This window comes from Hemiscyllium ocellatum, chromosome 28 (assembly GCF_020745735.1).
Source record: "Hemiscyllium ocellatum isolate sHemOce1 chromosome 28, sHemOce1.pat.X.cur, whole genome shotgun sequence".
Lineage (NCBI taxonomy): Eukaryota > Metazoa > Chordata > Chondrichthyes > Orectolobiformes > Hemiscylliidae > Hemiscyllium > Hemiscyllium ocellatum.
Window position 1 is genome coordinate 6,349,673 of NC_083428.1, and position 4,953 is coordinate 6,354,625.

Genomic DNA, 4,953 nt, shown 5'->3' on the forward strand with positions numbered 1-4,953 from the left:
CCCCCCCCCCCTTCACCCCCTACCCCCGGGACTCAACAGACCGCAATCACTTCGCGACCAAACCCGGCCCGGCTCCCCTGCCCATCTCTCCCGGCCCCGGGGGACTAGAGCGACGGACAATACACTCAGACAAAAATACACTCCGCCAAACTCCCAAAGTTTGTTTTGGTGGAGATTTCCTTCTCCCCCCTCTCTCTCTCCCCCCTCCCCTCTCCCTCTCCCCTCTCCCTCTCTTAAAACCCCCAATCCGCACTTTTTCGTGAAGATTTTTCTTCTGTCTCTTTCCCCTTCCTTAAAACTTCCCCACCTTTTCGTAGAGAATTTCTTTCTCCCCTTCTCTCTCTCTCCCCCCTTCCTTAAACACCCCACCTCTCCACCTTTCGTAAAAATTTTCCTTTTCCTCCCTCTCTCTTTCACCCTTTCCTTAACCCCCCCAACTTTTCGTAAAGATGTTCCTTCTCCCCCCTCCTCAAAACTCCTCACCCCACACCTTTTAATAAAGATATTCCTTTTCCCCCTCCTCTGTCTCTCTCTCTCTCCCTCTCCCTCCCCTCCTTCCTTAAAACCTCTCACCTTTTCGGTTCCTCAGAAGGGAAAATCTTCCCCCTCTCTCCAGCCAAAAACAAAATCCAACCTGGGCGACTGGGATTGTATTGGGAGGGAGGGAGACTGAACAAGGAAGAGACTAGGCAAAAGTTACTGGGAGGAGGGGGGGGGGGGGAATAAATTGAAAGATTCTAAACTGGAGGATGGGAATGAGGGAGGGAGAAAGAGGGCGAAGATTCAGCAAAAGTTACTGACACAGTAGGGAGGGATTGGAATAAAGGGTAAAAAAAAATCCTAGCTTTAGGATGGGAGGGAGACGGTGGTTGAAAGACTCGGCAAAAAGTTACTGACAGGGAGTTGGAGGGGGGGGGAGGAAGCAGTGTGTGGAATAAAAGATAATGGGGGGGTGGTGGGAGTTGGAGAGAGGGAGGGCGGAGGGAGAGGTCTACAAGAGGTTATGAGGGCGATTTGGGTGAATGGAAGAGAGCTGGGAGTCAGTGACTGCGTGTGTAGCGATTTGACAGAGCGATAGAAACTGAGCGGTTACTAGGGAAACGACTGCCTTAAAAGGAGCGTGGTGTCCAGGGAGCCAAGAGTGGGAAATGTTGCTTGTATACAATAGAGTTCCACTTCTGCTCTCCAAGTAAAGGCGTGCAGGCCTTGTTCACCCCCCAGGGGAGAGAGAGAGAGAGAGAGGGGAAGAAAGAATGATTGCACAAACTTTACAAAAGTCACTTTGAATAGATAGCAGAGCCATAGCAACAGAGTTCAAAATGAGACAAAAAAAATGAGTGGGTGAGATTTCTGGCGACCACAATAGAAGAGGATAGAAATCGTGACCACACACAGTCAGACAGGAAGCAGAGGCTACATAGACCATTTGCAACTTCCAAGATAATTGTCAGCGAAAAAAAAGATACTTTGCGGATTTTGGTTTGGTTCCTGGATTGTCCGGAAGGTGCCCGTTCCTCCAGGGGGAGGTACAGAGGCGGTTTGACACTGGATACCACTAGGGTTTGAGTTAATAGGGTTTGTTAAAATTAGAGGTATTTAGGATTAGGGTAATTTCTAGTTCGTTGAGGTTAGGATAATTTAGTGGTTTGGTTAGTATGTTTCATTAGGGTTAAGGTTAATAGGGCTATGAAGGGCTCAGAAATTTAGCGTTGGGGTTATTTAGGATTAAGCGAAAGTGAGGACTGCAGATGCTGGAAATTGGAAAAGTACAGCATCCGAGGAGCAGGAAAATCGACATTTCGGGCAGAAGCCCTTCATCAGGAGTGAGGGTAGGAGCCTCCAGGGTGGAGAGATAAATGGGAGGGGGTGGGGCTGTGGAGAAAGTAGCCAATAATACAATAGGTGGATGGGCGTGGGGACGAAGGTGATAGGTCGGAGAGGAGGGTGGAGTGGTTTGGTGGGAATGAAGATTGGCAGGTAAGACAGTTCATGAGGCAGTAAGGCAGTGCTGAGCTGGAAGGTTGGAACTGGGGTAATGAGGGTGCGAATGAGGAAACTGATGAAGTCCACATTGATGCCCTGGGGTTGAAGCGTTCCGAGGCAGAAGATTATTTAGGATTAAGGTTATTTCCAGTTCGTTGAGGGTAGGATTATTTTGGTTTATGCCAAGATTACAGTGGTGCTGGAAAAGCACAGCAGGCCAGGTAGCATCCAAGGAGCAGGAAAATCAACCTTTCCGGCAAAAGCCCTTCATCAGGAATTCATCAGCCATTCCTGATGAAGAGCTCCTGCCCGAAACATCGATTTTCCTGCTCCTCGGATGCTGCCTGACTTGCTGTGCTTTTCCAGCACCACTCTAATCTCCAGCATCTGCGGTCCTCACTCCCACCTTATTTAGGTTTATGATTACTAGAGTTCATTACGATTAGAGTTATTTAAGGTTAATGTTACTCGGGCTAATTGGGGCTCAGATGTTTAGCTTTGGGATTATTTAGAATTAGGGTTATTTCAGGTTTAGTTAAGATTCCCTACTTTGTTGGAATTGGCATTATCTAGGGATAGGGTTACTGGAGTTAGTTAGGGTTAAGGTTTGGTTCATTAGGATTAGGACTATTTTGGGTTCATGTTATTGGGATTAATTAGGGTTTGGGTTTTGTGGGGTTTACGGTTAGATTTATTTAGGATGAAGGTTGTTTCAAGTTTATTGGGGTTAGAATTGTTTTGGTTCAGGGTTACTGGAGTTAATTCAGGTTAAAGCTGGTGGGATTTGAGTGACTAGATTCCGGGTTTTGATTAGTAGGGTTCATTAGGGTTAGGGTGATTTTGGCGTTTGTTGGGGTGAGGATTATTTAGGTTTACTAGCGTTAGGGTTATTTGGTATTAAGTTTATTTATGGCTAATTAAAGTTTGTGTTACTGGGGTTCGTTGGGGACAAGCCCAAAATGGTTTCCCTGGATACCGCTGACCCGTCTTTGTGATCCATTCTAAACCACCTCCATTCCAAACAGCTGCTAACTCTGATTGGCCAGCAAACCTTGGTCATCTCCACCCTCCAGGTCCCACGCCACAGCTGATTTCTTACCTCAGTCCTATTTGTCTGCCTTGTTTCTCTTCCTCTAAGGGAGGAAACCCATCTCTGTTTTAAAGGCAACTTCTTCCTGATGTCCTAGACACTTCTTCTTCAATAAACATCTGGTCCTGATCACATGGGACCTTGCTGAACATACAATGGCTGCCCTGTTTCCTATTCTACAATCTCTGTTTTATTCTGGAATGGGTTAACACATTCTTTGCTTCTCATGAACTGATTGGTAGACAGACAGGAGGCTGGAAGAACAAAGCAAGCCAGGCAGCATCGGGAGGCTGGACAAGTTGACATTTTGGATATAACCCTTCTCCATCTCCTGACGCTGCCTGGCTTGCTGTGTTCGTCCAACCACTTGCCTGTCTACCTTTGATTCCAGCATCTGCAGTTTTTTTTTGTCTTCCTCATGAACTGATTGGCTCTCTAGGCTATTTGAGAGGACAGAGTCAAAAAGTGTGGTGCTGGAAAAGCGCAGCCAGTCAGGCGGCATCTGAAGAGCAGGAGAGTCAATGTTTCGAGCATAAGCTCTTCATCAGGAATGTCATATGATGAAGGGCTTATGCTTGAAACGTCAACTCCCCGGCTCCTCGGATGCTGCCTGCCCTGCTGTACTTTTCCAGCACCACATTTACTGACTCTGATCTCCAGCATCTGCAGTCATCCTGTTTCAGAGGACAGTTAAGAGCCAACGAGATCACTATGGATCTAGAGTCACACGTAGGCCTGACTGGGTAAGGATGGCAGATTTCTGTCCTTCAAGGAAGTGAATCAAATGGGTTATTTTTTTACAATTGACTGTGTTACCTGGTCACCACGAGACATGCTTTTCATTCCAAATTTTACTGAATTGAATTTTCATCATCTGCCTTATGGGATTTGAACCCATGTTCCCAGATTATTATCCTGGGATTCTGGTGTATCAGTCCACATATATGTGATTATATGAGGTAAGAGAGGGAGTAAGACATCTGACCTCTTGAGTCCGCTCTGCCGTTCAATAAAATCATGGCTGATCTTATTATTCCACATTTCCCCCGATAGCCTTTCATCCCCTTGCTAGTTAAGAGTCTGGCTAATATTGCCTTGAAAATAAGTCCAAAGAATTTGCTTCCACCACTTTCCAAAGGCTCATCCTCGCTGCAAAAATTTCCTTAATCTGCCTTAAATGGGTGACTCCTGATTTTTAAATGGCGTCCTCTCATTCTAGATTCTCTCGCAAGAGGAAACATCCTTTCCAAATCCCTGCCAACCTGTTTCTATCAAGTTATCTCCAATTCTTTTAAACTCGAGGTGGAGGTGGGCCAGTGTTGGACTGGGGTGGACAAAGTCAGAAGTTGCACATCACCAGGATATAGTCCGACAGGTTTATCTGAAATTTGAAAGTGAAGTGTGACCTGATGAAGGAGCTGCGCACCAAAAACCTGTGATTTCAAATAAACCTGTTGGACTGTAACCTGGTGTTGTGTGACTTCTGATATCTTTTAAATTCCAGTAGGGACAAACCTAGACTGTCAAATCTTATCTTGTAAGCCAATCCACCCATTGCAGGTCTAGTAATACCTTCTCTGATCTATTTCCAACAGATTTACATCTTTCCATAAATGAGGAGATTAATATTGTACATAATACTTGAGATGTGGCCTCACCAATACCCTGTGTACCTGGAAAATAACATTCCTGTTTTATTAAATTCCCCTCACGATAAACAATAACATCCTATTGGTTTTCCTAATTACCTGCTTGGACTACATACTAGTCTTTTGCGAGTCATGTACTCAGACACAGGATCATTCTGCATCTCAGAGCCCTGCAGTCTCTCACCATTGAGATAAGACAGTTTAAATATAATTCTTCCTGCCAAAATGGAA